Source organism: Muscardinus avellanarius (assembly GCF_963383645.1).
Source record: "Muscardinus avellanarius genome assembly, chromosome: 16".
NCBI lineage: Eukaryota > Metazoa > Chordata > Mammalia > Rodentia > Gliridae > Muscardinus > Muscardinus avellanarius.
The window spans coordinates 63,888,658-63,903,099 of record NC_137802.1 but is presented as its reverse complement, the minus strand read 5'-3'; positions in this window follow the sequence as shown (position 1 = coordinate 63,903,099).

The following is a 14,442-nucleotide window of genomic DNA, read 5'->3' as shown; positions in this document are numbered from 1 at the left end:
CAATGACTGTTTTAACTAATATCCAGAAATACAAATACTTTTTTTCCACCTTTAAATCATCGTATCATTTTAAGACAAGAAGTTGTTTGGAGTTTTTGATGCTAAAAATTGAACCGAGGGCCATTCTATTCTACACCGCCGATCCTTTTTATACTTTTGGTGTGGAAACAGTCTTGTTCAGTTGCTGAGCATATTGCTGAGTTGCTGAGGCTAGCCTCAAACCTGCCATCCTCCTGACTCAGCCTTCCAAGAACTAGGCCTCTCGTGTGTGCCGCCATGCCCTGCTAAAACATTTATTTTAATTTTGACTTTTTGATTTAATTTGGCTGCTAGCATAATAAACACAGAACCAAATCTCAGGCCTGATATTTAAATGTATAAATATTTCTGCCATGCCTTAAGTAAACCACTATCTATTTTACTTGAATTTTACTGCCTTCAGGTTCAAATGCCTTTAACAAATCTACTGCATCTTCTTACATACACTTTACTAGTATAAAAATATTAGAAGCAATGGCCCTTGTGTAAAAATCTCACTGATAAATGCAAAAATGTAAGGTCTTTTTTTTTAACAAATATTCAACAAAATAATCTGCAACCGCATCAGAGAGTAAAGAGAAAAAAAAAAAACTAGTGGTAGAAGCCAATTGTTCCTTTTTTCTCCACCTTTTTTTTTCTTTTTCTTTTTCTTTTTCTTTTTTTTTTTTTTTTTTTTTTTTTTTTGCAGTTTTAGGGGTGGAATCCAGGGGCATTCTACCTCCGAGCCACACCCCCAGCCCTATTTTTTTATTCTTAAACAAGGTCTCACTGAGATCTCACTAGGTAGCTGAGGCTGTCCGCAAACTGTGATCCTCCTGACTCGGCCTCCCACATGCTGAGATTACAGGGTGCACCACCATGCCCAGCTCCCCTTTTTAATAAGATAACTGGAATATTGGCAAGGTGACTGAGTGGCTTTCCTGGGGTGAGAAGAAGAGGCCTCTCTGTTAGTACTGGGCCAAGTAAGTATTCAGGGCTCTGGTGCAGAATTGATTGTATTAGAACTGCTGTTCCTCCTGGTGGGATCTTTGAGCCAGCATCCCTGGCAGAGCCTGAAAACCTAATAGAAATGCAAATCTTAAGGCCCAGCTCCTGCCTACTAAATTAGGAACTCTGGAGAGGGGCCGTCTCTCTGTGCTTGAAGTAGTGTCCCCATTCTCAAAGTCTGGTTCACCAGAAGGACTTGGAGGACCGTTTCAAATACACGGTGATTATTTGCCACAGGCAGTATTGGGCAAAGGTTAGGTTGTTGTGGGTTCTCCAAGACAGAAAAGGCAGCTGTGCTCAATATCAAATTAACAGCCTGACCTATTTCCTGGCATTTACAACTTAATCCTGAGTTCCTCTGTTGATGCAGTAAAAAATTCTTAATCTACTTTAATTACTGCAGTGTCTGTTTCATCTTAAGATAGAGTAATGAATTTAAAATAAAAATCCATCCAATTTAAAATAAAAATCCATTCAGGTTTGATTTTAATCACGTACTACATGGTGCGGAAATTTCAAGTATGGAGGGCCGGACAAAGCATGTTACGCTTCTATTTTATTGGAAAAGAAGATATAAATTGCCAACAAGTTTGAGGTATCATCAGAATGATTTTCTTCAATGTGGTTGTTAAATATCTTAGGACGTAATCTCGCTGCTTGGGAGGCTGAGGCAGAAAGATTGCAGGCTGAAGGTCTGTCTCAGCAACTTAGTGAAACTCTCAGCAATCTAGAAAGACAGTGTTTCCAGACAAAAATTTAAGAGTTGAGGTGTGGCTTGGGAGGTAGAATGCCTCTGGGCACAAACTCCAGTAAAACACACACACAAACACACACACACATATACATACAAATATATATATTTACACACACACACTATATATATACATATACATATACTATATATATACACACGATATATATATACAAATATATATATAACTATATATTTTAGGACAACTACTAAATATATATATATATATATATATATTTAATATATAATATATATATGTTATATATATTAGAACAACTACTAAAACAAAAGAAATAGAAAGCATATTTATGAGCCAACACAGAAGAAAATAAAGGAAAAATGAAAGACACAAGGAAAATAGAAAATCTATCAGTGTTTACAGTAGTTATATTCTTCTCGAATCTGATATAGAAATCAGATATAAAAATGATGTAGAAAGTTCAAAAATGAAGGCAGAAAAATTATATATTGAACCACTACCAAGAAACTAAAATAGAATTGCTATGTAAATATGAGTTTTGACAATCATGAAGCTAGTCCAACCTGCACCTCACAATGTATCTCTGGGATACACAGGAAGCAGGAATCATTGAGATACAAATGCAGATGGACTTTTTACTATCATGGCAGAAACTTCAGCATAAACAGACATTCCAGCAGGATGCACACAGTAATAAAGAAATTAAGCAGAGAAAAATCATTTGAGGATATTCAATATATAATTATATAATAAACAGACATATACATATTTCAAGTGCGCACGTAACAAATGGAAAATACGCTTTTATCTCCAAAATCATAGCATACTTACAAAAAATTACCGCATGATTTAAGTAAAATAATGTTTTCTCCCATCGTTGGATAAAACTAGATATTAAAGCAAAAGTTCTCCTTTCATAAAACAAAATAAATAAATAAAATAAATAGCCAACCTGGCATCTTAAAACGACCTTTTAATCATGCTCGAGTTATTACAATCTGTTTAAAAATTTTGAAAAATCATGACAACTCAGCATACTAAAAGTTATGAATTTGATAAAAGCAGTGCTCATTTTAAATTCTATATACATTAATTCATTTACTCAGGAACAAAATGAGGCCCTCAGCAACTTAGTAAGGTTGAACGCCCCTGGGTTCAATTCCTGATACCAATCAGTCAGACAAAAATAAATAAATAATAAATAAATAAGTAAATAAACAAAAGAATGGAGAAAATCCACTATGTGTTCAACCCAACAATCTCAGCGAAGATGCAAAAATGTTTTAGCAGGATGCGAGGGTGCACACCTGCAATCCCAATATTTGGGAAACTAAGATAGGAGGATCACAGGTTCAAGGCCAGCCTCAGTAATTTAGTGAGGCCCTCAGCAATTTAATAAGATTCTGTTTTACTAAGAAATAAAAAGGGCTGGGAGTGTATCTCAGAGATAGAATGTCCCTGGGTTCAGCCTCCAGTACCCAAATAAATAAATTAACTAATTAATGAAAATTAAATAAGGGCTGGGGATATCGCTCAGAGGTAGAGCACTCCTAGGTTCGATCTCAAGTACCAAAACAAATAAATGAAAAAGACATAAACATGCTACATCATTATCACTATAGAAAACACACAGATTATAAATACAGACTATATAATACAGAAGAAAATGAAAATTGCCCACAATCCTATGTTATTATTTTTTTCTTTCCTATGACTACAGATAAAAGATAATAAATAAATCAGGCCAGAAGTTCAAAATCATGTGATGTCTTTCTAGTTCCAGAGTTAACCTGCCTGCCTCTGATCTTACTCATGTCATAAGACAGACCCTTTTATTTTTATTTTTATTTTTACCTTTTTTTGTGGTCTGAGGATGGAACCTAGGGGCATTCTACCTCCAAGCTGCACTCTCGGTCCTATTATTTATTTATTTATTTATTCATTTATTTATTTATTTATGGTTCTGGGAATGAAACTCAGGGGTATTCTACCTCCGAGCTACACCCCCAGCCCTATTTTTATTCCTTATTTTGAAACAAGGTCTCACTGAGTCGCAAAGGGCCTCACTAAGTAGCCAAGGCTGCCCTCGAACCACGATTCGCCTGTCTCAACCTCCCAAATGCTGAGATTACAAGCGTGTTCCACCATGCCCGGCTTAAGACATACTCTTTAAGAGCAAGGGCTCTGGGGGTCCTCATTGGAGTGGATTTAATTTGGTGTGTATAGATGAGGGTGGTGTGTGTCTTTTGTGAATGTCTCTGCTAGGATGGGGCGATAGACAAAGTGAGCCTTCTCTTTACCTCTTCCAAGAAAACACATGAGTATTTCATTCCAGCAACTTTCCAGAAAGATTTAGGTGGCCTGAAAATTTAGTAAAGACATGCCCTACAAATTGCAAAGTTGTAAACAGAGGGAAAAACGTACCTACCAGGGAGTGATAGGAACACAGGGCCCTGGAGTCCACCAAGGGGAGCCCTCTTGGGACACAGTGCAGATGAGGTAGTTTTCTTCTATTCCAGGCATTGATGATAACCCTGGCAGACCTCTGCCATGACTCAGGAACTCTATAGCTTGAAGAGAAGCTCTGGGAAGGTCCAACCTCTTCTTCCTGAGATGCGGTTGGACTTGGGGACAATATGCTCGTTTTATTCAGAGAAGGCATCTCGGGTACCTACTCATTTCTTGTTTGGACATTGCCTTTCCTGAAATGTATGCCAGGGGACTACACTTTTCTCTTAAGAAGAATGAGAATCAGAAACAACCAAGCATGCCCAAACATGCTGTGAAATTTTATCCCTTTTGCCCCCTGAATAGAGTCCAACACCCCAAGATAAAGGAAATTCATTCTGTAATAGGATAGGCTTGTTGCTGAGTATTTTGCCAGGAATGACACCCTCTATTCACATACTGCCAGAGTCCAGGTGCATGAACCCCAACGTTCAAGACCCAAGGACAAAAGAAAATGACAAGCCCACAATGAAACGCACACGTCGGCGTTGGAGATAACGTGACAGGCAACGCTGGGGGTTCTCGGCAGGGCTACGGAAGCAGGCTCGCACGTCCCGCTCAGACACTCTATTGGAAGTCTTGGGCTTAATTGCTAAGGTCACAGCACAAATATAGAAATCTAAAATTAGATTACTGTAATTGTTGTTCTCCTTCCTCACTCCACAGAAAACTCTTTGTAAAGAGTTCCTTGGATTCCCCATTACCCCTTGTAGCTCTGAACACCCGACACTAGGTAAATGTTTTTGAAAATGAGCCTTCAGATAGACCTAAGTGTTTGCAATGTACAGACTATCTCAGAAAAGAAACAAAAGAACATGTTACTTAAATATTACCTTTCAAATCTCCCAAATTCTGTTTTTATTCTTATTCTCCAATGAGCCATCTGAAGTTCCAAGTTCTCAAGTAATGTGTTAAAAGAAACTTTTTTTTTTTTGCAGCCATTTTTCTGTAGAAGGTGAATCAGGGCACAAGTAACATTTCACTATGTAGGATTAAATACATCTTATGCAAAAGTTTAAAAAACAATAAGGAAGAAACCAAATCTGTTCCACAAAACCTATAGGAGGTTCTTTGAAGCCAGATCTGGTGGTGTATACCTGTAATTCTAGTACTTAGGAAACTGAAGCAGGAGGATCACAGATTTGAGGCCAGCCTCAATAACTTGGAGAGGCCTTGAGCAACGTGGTGTGACTTTGTTTCAAAATAAAGATAAAATAGGGCTGAGAGTATAGGTCAGAGATAGAATGCCCCTTGGTTCTATGGTTCTATCCCCACTATCACACACACACACACACACACACACACACACACACACACACAGAATTAACAAAAATAGTTTCATTGGTCTTAGGGGTTGTGGAGAACTAGACAAGAATAACCCGTATAAAATGTTCAGAGTCCCAGACATCTTGAAAATTAGAGAGTATGAATTTCCTCAAAGAGGTAGAGGATAAAGCCAAGACATGATGCATCCAAGTCCAGATATGTAGGGCTTCAGCTGACAGACTGGAATCTCTAGAGAAAAGAAAATTTAATTTATAATGACAAAATCCAAGCAATAAATGTCAAATATGAAAGGGAAAGAGGGGGGAAGATTTTCTGAACTAGGGGGCAGAACAAATTTAGGAGGTTTTAGAAATGCCATGATGACTGTGGTAACAATAACCCGGATGGACATGTTTATAAAAGTCACAGAAATGTATACATGCATGTAAAAATATAGAATTCCCCAGTATCACAAAAAGATCATCTAATTTTTAAAATCACAGATGGAGCAACAGAATGATTTCCGAAACTACGAATGCGCTGTATAGATTTGTGTCTCTAAGTAAGGACTGTTTAATGAGAAAAGGACAATGAGACAACAGCGATAAGTCTTGAGAGTGGCTAAAGGAAGAGTCCAGAAGATCAGTAGCGCTAACTCATGCACTGGCCAGGGGAAGAAAGTGTTATCTAGCAACTCAACAAGACCCCATAGAGCAGAGGTAAGACGTGGCCTTTGCTAACATCCCACAGTCAACTTGCGTGCCTTCTCTTTGCTCTGATCTCAAGAACCAGGCGGAATTCACAGAGGGAAAGCATTTGGAGTGGAGTCCTCCAGCTTGTGGCTCCCTCCAAATTTCACAGTTCTCACTGTGAATGAGTATTTCGAGTCCATTTGCCCATCTCCTGAAGCTGGTAAAATCCTACCTGGCTGATGGAGTGAGACTAACAAGCCCGTAAGACTGAAGCCAAACCAAAGACCCTGGCAATTTAACAATATTGCTCTGCGCACCTCAGTGGCTATTGTACGAAATCAAAAGGAGTGTATGCAGTTAAAAAGCTGCCCAGGTCTAAAGATGAGGGTCTCGCTAACCACAGGGCCATTATTTTGGCTTAGTGCCTTAATGGATTTCAGGAGGCAAGAAGGGTCTACTGGGGCTCTTTTAGTAGAGAGAGCTAAGAGAAATCAATTCCTTTAGAAACATGACCTACAGGGTAAGCTTAATGGTCTCCATGAAATAAGTGCTTAGCACCCCTCTTTCAATCTGCTATAGAAAAAATGGTATAAAGCTGACATTGCTAAACAGTGGTTTTTGATATCATTCTGGAAAGCTCAAAATGAAACTGAGGGCTCGTTGCTGTTTGATATGGGAGAACAAACAACAAACAATAAACAACAAAACACACAGAAACAAACCAACAAGAAGTACACATTGAAACAAAACACAAAACCAAAACCAATACACTTGGCCTTAGGACTAGACAGAGGACACTGTTGACATGTTAAGCTGTATTTGATAAATTCTCCTCTTGTGTTTGTTACTAAACTCTAGACACCATGTTCTGGAAATTCTGTATTCATTAAAATAAAAATTTTCAACCTTAGTTCCCTTTTTTTCTGCAAATGGGTAGCTGGTTGCAGTCAGCATTTAAGCAACAGAACTAGTCTGGTTCTGCAGATGGCACTAGCTAAACCAGCTACAATTTTCACCTGAAGGCTGCCAACTTTGCTAAAAGGGAAAATTCTTTCATATTGTATGCATATAAAGGACTTATTTGCCTTGCAGAAAGACTGTCTAAGGCCCTCACATCTAGTCCTCCAAAACAAGAGAGGACACAAGGTACATTAACATATAGCAAATGGGCTCTTTCCTTGTTCACCAGACACACCTTGTATCTTTGCATTTTCCTTTTAAATAAATACCGTATTCACACAGCCTCATGCAAATCACTAGCAGGAAGTAGCAGCCTAAGGACGTTTCAAATCATGCCAAGGTACAGGTCCAGGATTGCCTGGTCTCAGTTGCTTTTTTTCTTCCAGCAAAGTTAATCCATTAGCCCATTAGATGGCTAAACGGCGTAACAAAGAGGGGCAGACCCTGTAACTCCTGATCATTTCCCCCCGGGTAAATATTGCAATTGGACCACTGGTAAGATGCTTCTGTTTCCCCAAAAATACCCTCATTGTGAAAGGAGCCGTTTATTGCAAGTAGCAACAGGATTAAGAAAAAAAAAAAAAAAAAAAGATGTCTTGGCCTTCTCCACTAATTGCTTTTTTGGCAGTCTCCTGTCCACTTCTTTTTCTTATCCTAAAAAATGATCATAAGTCTACAGAATGTGTTGCCTCATAAGTGCCCAAAGGCAGAGCAGTGTCAGTAGGCACTGGTGAGCCACATACCCACTGGAAAATGGACCCTGTTATAAAGGTGCCACACACAGATGTCTACCGTGAGCCACGGAGAAGTAGAAATGCAAAAGACAATCCCTTTAGCCGGGCCTCACTTCTGTTAAACAGCAGATGAAGGCTCTTCCCTGAGCAGCTCACATGTCTTCAAATGAAAGTGAGACTGGAGCGGTAGACTTCGGAGTCAAGAGGACATACTGTATTTCTACTAGAACACAGCTCTTTATATAATTACATCCTTGCGCACTTTTTATTTTTGGTTCTTGAATAAAGTCACTCCGATGAAATTAAAGAGTGTGCAGGAGAAGGTGCTGTGATGCTTATCCCAGTTTCTATGGTAACCCTGAGGCATCTTCTTCAGCTGCCTGGTTGAGTGAGTGTGCCCAAGTGATGCACAGCTTTCTGCTGATTCTGAAAAATGCAGGGAGGAGGGCTTGGTTGATCCTCTGGTCACCAAAAGAACTCAAGAGAGGACAGAAGAAAACCTCGGGCACATATGTTCTACATCCTGCCATTTGTCCATGTATGATTGCCATCTGACTGTACCTAAGCCAAAAGTGTTTGGCTAGGGATGTGTACACACTTGCCTTAGTACAACTTCTCTGTTGGTAAACAATCTGGTTTTATGAGTAAGTCCTTCATACAGCTATCTATATACATCTAAAGAAACTCTTATATACCATGGAGTGAGATACTCTTTGCTGCAGGATCAAAGAGTGGCTTAAGCTGGGACTTTCAGATATGTAGCTGTCTCAGCCAAAACTTGAAACACAAGAGATAAAAAATTATAAAGAAGAAAAGTTGATTTATTTGTTTGCTTTATAGGAGGGAGGGAAAACAAATAGTTACCCAAGGGTTGTCTCTTGGTCCTTGTAGTGGGTCTGGGGAGGTGCTCAGACAAAGATCATTTTTAGAACCACCCCAAACAGAATCCAGGGTCAGGCCAGTCACTCGGCATGGAGGAGTGATATAGGGAAGGGTCTGTGAGTCTACAGTCCTTCAAAATCATCTTAAACCAGGTGCATACCTGTCATCCCTGTATTTAAGGAGGCTGAGAAAGGAGGATCTCGGCTTCAAGAGCCTGGAAATTGAGCAACTCCCTGTCTGGGGATATAGCTCAGAGTTAGAATAACCGTGGTTCAACCCCCAGTACCACACACAAAAAATCTTAAAATTTAAAAGCAAATGCTTTCACATTTAAGGTAGAATATTATATTATGTTATATTACCATGCTAATTTTCAAGAGTTCTACTATAATTTTATTGCAAGTTACCTCCAAATATTATCGGTAAGAGCAACCAAAAATACAGTGCCAGGCACATAATAAAGATGTAAAAATGTGTAGAAGGGCGAAAGAAAGGAACAAGAGAAGTTGAACAGGAAGGAAACAATAAAGAAGGACTTTTTAATAGGCTTGCTATTTGTGAACTGTCTGGTTTTTGAGCCTCTCTACACTTATTTTCTTAGAATTCCTTAAACCAAGACATTAAGCAATATTTTTGCCTCACGATTCCCTAAGTTTAATAATAGTCAGAGTTTGTGTGGGTGTGTATGTTTGTTGAGGAGAAGCATAGTTTACCAAAACCAACCGAACACACACAAATATTTAATTTTTCCTTGAATGGTATGTAAGACATAAAGTTTCCATTGTAAGAGTTAAAATATCATATTTCATAATAATATATCCAGGCTATGATTCTCTATGCTTAATAAAGTATCGTCTTTATAAACAGTTGACTTTAACAAGTTGTTAACAAATGATATATGATAAATCAATTAGGGAGGAGTAACCAGAGGGAGACTTGCAGGAGAGGGGAATGGTATAAATATTAAATTTTAAAGACTTTTACATATTCTAATTTTGAAACATTGTATGAGATTGAAAAATGGGTTTGTCTCACTAAAATTATACATTGACATGCATGTTTCCTAGTCATATTAATCAAAAATTCAAGTGTACACCGGGAATGGTAGCGCACGCTTGTAATCCCAGCATTCGGGAGGCTGAGACCAGAGGGTCGTGGCTCACGGACTGCCTCAGCTACTTAGTGAGGCTCTCTGGAACTCATTAAGACCCAGTTTCAAAATAAAGAATAAAAAATATGACTGAGGATGCAGCTCAGAGGTAGAAAGCCCCTGGGTTCCTTCCCGGGTAGCACAAAAAAAAAAAAAAAAAAAAAAAAAACTAAGTGTAAAATTCAAAAGCAAAGGTAAAAGTTATCATCATGAACAAGAGAGAGGAAGAAAGGAGAGGAGATTTTTTTTTAAGGCTGAGACAGTTTATTTATAGATATGTGAGCTGTCCTACAAAGTCATCTTAATAGAGAGTTGATTACTTAATCCAGCTCTTCTTCTTTGATTGACATTTTGTAAGGCCTTCTGGGCTATCTTGAGCCACATCATAACTAGCAACAAGTAAACAACCAAATCATCTCATTACATGTTTTTAGTCACATATTGACTAATTGGTGCAAATTGGTATTTGTGATCTTGATCATCCGGCCCTATCACCTTATTTCTGCTTTTTTCTAACTGTAAAATTAACCAAAAATGTTAAAAAGTACAACTAAAGTATTCAAGTGATGTGCTCTAAAAACAATTCCCAGTAAGATGCAGCATAAATATTTGAATTACAATATTTGAGTTACTCTGAAATGACAATCTTCCAAATAGAGATTTCTGTTTTGGGAGGACAGGAATTGTATAGTTATCTATCTGCACAGTGCCTAAGAGATTCTAGGTTTTCAATAATTTATAACTACTATTATATGTACATACTTATATTTCTAAAGTTCACATTTTATAGTTTTTGTTGTTGTTGTTGTTGTTGTTGTTTTGGATTTTTTGGTGGCACTGGGGGTGGAACCCAGGGGCTTTCTACCTCCGGGCTATACTCCCAGACCTATTTTATATTTTATTTGGAAACAGGGTCTGACTAGGTTGCTGAGAGCCTCACTAAGTAGCTGAGGCTGGCTTCGAACCTGTGTGAAACTTCTGTCTCAGCCTCCCAAACATGGGGATTACAAGCATGGGCTACCACACCCAGCATATTTTATAGTTTTAAGGGAAAATGAACATGCAACCATATTGACCACTTTCCAAAACATGATCTATCGAAGACTAAGTTCCACAGAAAACTTTGAATATCCAGCATCTATTCATATAACAATTCCTCAACAATTTTTTTACTGAATCGAAAACAGTTTTCTAGAAGTCAAACCTCTTTACAATCTCAAACTGTCAGAATATAATCTCAAACCTGAAAATAAAAAGATCTCTGAAAATAAGTGTTTTTGTTTGGTGTGGTTTTGGTACTGGGAATTGAATGCAGAAGCATTTTACCTCTGAGCTACATCTCAGCCCTTTTTATTTTTTACTCTGAAACAGGGTTTCTATAAGTTGATGAGGCTGGAATAGAACCTGGGATACCCTGTTCCATTATCCCAAGTACTGAGATTATAAGTGTGGATAGCTCCTTATCTTAAAGCCAAGATTTTGGTGTTTTAACTAGACACACTGATTTGCTTGATATTCTAGTGTGAACTGAGCAGCAATATTAGCTAACCTTACCTGATATATGATGGTATGGCAATATATGATATTATACCTATGATATATCACATATGATAGAATCCATAGCAGAGAGTGTTCACCTGATTTCTTTGACACAGTGGATCAGAAGCAAAAACCCAAATGATTGTCAGGAATTTCTAGTCGTGAGGAAAATATCACTGAAATGCTGATGGCTTCATGATGCATCAGAACTTAAATAGCACGTCCCACCCACCAGCAAAGAGATGTGGGAATCAGCTCCAGTCACCTGAGGAGACGTGAAACAATATATAAAATCATTTAATAAGGCCAAGACTTGTAATTTAAGGAAACCGTTCTCCAAAGCAACAGATGCCCTGGAGCCAACAGATGTCAGTTATTTGGAGAGAGCCACTTATGTGTAATTATCCACCATTATTATTCTCAGTATTTAGTAATGCTCCTGTGGTAGAGGTGGCTGGCCTTGCTTCAGCGCTTCCCTGCCACGTTCTTCTGAACTGTTTCTCTTCCTCCTTCACCAAACCACTCTTTATCTCTAGCTTCTCAGCTAGGATGACTGAATTCCCAATTTGCCTAGATTTTTTTCCTACTTTCCCTGTGGAGAATCCTACATACTGGGAAACCCCTCAGCCCAGATGAACTGGGACATCATTCCTGAGCCAGGCACTCCAGGAGAATTCTTCTACCTCTGCCTGGCAGGAAATTACCTTATGGTTATACAGTTACCTAAAAGAAAGTCATTCTAATAACCCTCACCCATTGACACTACACATCAGACCACAGATGCCTTGGTCACAACTACACAGGAGACCACTAGGTTCCTTGGTCACAACTATTCAGAAAATAGGCCTTTAGGTTATGCAGTGTGCTAATTGTCAGCTTAGTGGTTTCCTTCCCTGTAAGTACAGGAAGCGAGCCTTCCTTGATGTGTATAGGTGTGTATTTGAATTAGGGAAAACAAAACCCATTGATCTGATCAGCTTTGCTAGCCTGATGATGGTTCTTTCTAGATGGAGATGTGTTTCCTTTTAAACAAGGTGTTCAGCGTGGCTGCAGGAGAAGGCTAGAGAGCTCAGAAGTCTTGCTAGGCTGTCACTCGAGGGAGAGTCCAAGTGGGAGGACTCTGAAAGTCCAGCTCTGCCTTTTATTCTGTATATTTAATAAAAAATAAAAGCATTTATGTATAATATATATATATATATATATATATATATATATATATATATATATATACACAGAGGCGGGACCTGAATAGCATTTGGCTCACTGCCTGGCTTTATTGTGATACTTTAAAAAATTTATGTACTTATGTATTTACCTTTTTTTTTTTTGTACTGAGGATTAAACCCAGGGGCATTCTAACTCTGTGCTACAACCCCCAGCCCTTTTTAGTTTTTATTTTGAAACAGGAACTCACTAAGTTGTTGAGGGTCTTACTAAGTTTTCGAGGCTGACCTTGAACCTGCGATCCCTTTGTGTCAGCTTCCCAAGTACTGGGATGACAGGCATGCACCACCGTGCCTGGTATACTATGATATATCTTTCTTCATTGTCCCAATCACAGAGCATCCTGTTTCACCTGCAGCTGCTTGCAGTGGGAGGAAAGTAAGGGTGGTAGGCTGCGTGCTGTTTGGTTAGTAACAGAGCTCTGTGGTTTTGCCTGGAGACAGGGTTAAGCAATTTCTAGTTAATTGAAACTAATATGAAGCTTGAAATTTTCCAAAATTCTACAACCAAGGCTTAGGTGTATAACTCTTTTCTAGCCCTTGGGAGTTGTTAGCACTCTCCAAATAAAAAAAGAAGAGGAATTGAATGAAGAGCAGGTTAGGAATAAGGCACACATCCTGGGTTCCCGGGTCTTGGATAGTGATAGAGAGTGTGTTTCCATACCTGAAATCAAAGCAAAGGGGTAAAAAAGCTACCAATGGCATGACAAAGGGTACCAAGCAGCCTTCCAAGGGGAGTCTGCAGAGAGTCAGAAGCCGAGGCCAGGTTGAAATCTTGGCTTAAACACCTGCGAGCTGGCAACACTGCCACAAAGTTCTCTGGCTTTTAATTTCATCATGTGTTATGGGGAGATCATAATACAGCCATGCGTTTGCTGCTAAGATTAAATTATTTCCTATGTATGAAGAACTTAGAATCACTTTTCAAACAGTTCTCTGGGTATTGGTAGAACAAAAAAGAAAAGAAAAAAAGAAAAGAAAAGAAAAGAAAAGAAAAGAAAAGAAAAGAAAAGAAAAGAAAAGAAAAGAAAAAAGATTCAGGGGAACCCCATCATTCAGGATGCAATTTCCCTCAGTAGCTCTACCTTCCTGAAGCACCTCATTCCAAATGGGCTAGAGGAAGTGGTATTTTCTCCAAGACCACATCTCCTTCCTAAGTTTGTGTCCTGAAATGTGATCCAGCTTTGTGGAGAAAGCTAGGTTTGGAGGCAGATAAAACCTGATTTCAAATCCTGCCTCTATGATTCATTGGTTTTATAATTCCGTCTCTGTTTCTTCATTTATTACAGAACTTGACAAGTGAAAGAAAGACCACCAGCCAAAGCTGACACGCTGCCTGTAGGTTTAAGTAAAGTTTTGTTCCAACAGTGCTATGCTGCTTACTCGTGCCCTGTCTGGGACTTCTTTTGGATTACAAAGGAATCCTTGCTTTCTTAAAACTAGCATCATTTGGTCCATAGCCTAAAATATTTATTCTCTGAACCTAAAGGCATTCATTTTTCAAGTCCTGATCTATAATAACAGAATATTAATATCCTAATTTGTTTTTGTGAGAAGGGAATAAATAAAAAGTGATATATGAAACAGAACCTATACATAATTGAGGCTTAAGAAAGAGCTATTGTTATTATTATTATTATTATTATTATTATTAAAATTGATAAATTCTAAACTTTAATCTAGGTGTGATGGCTTGTAGTCCCAGTGTTTGTAATCTCAGTACTTGGGAGG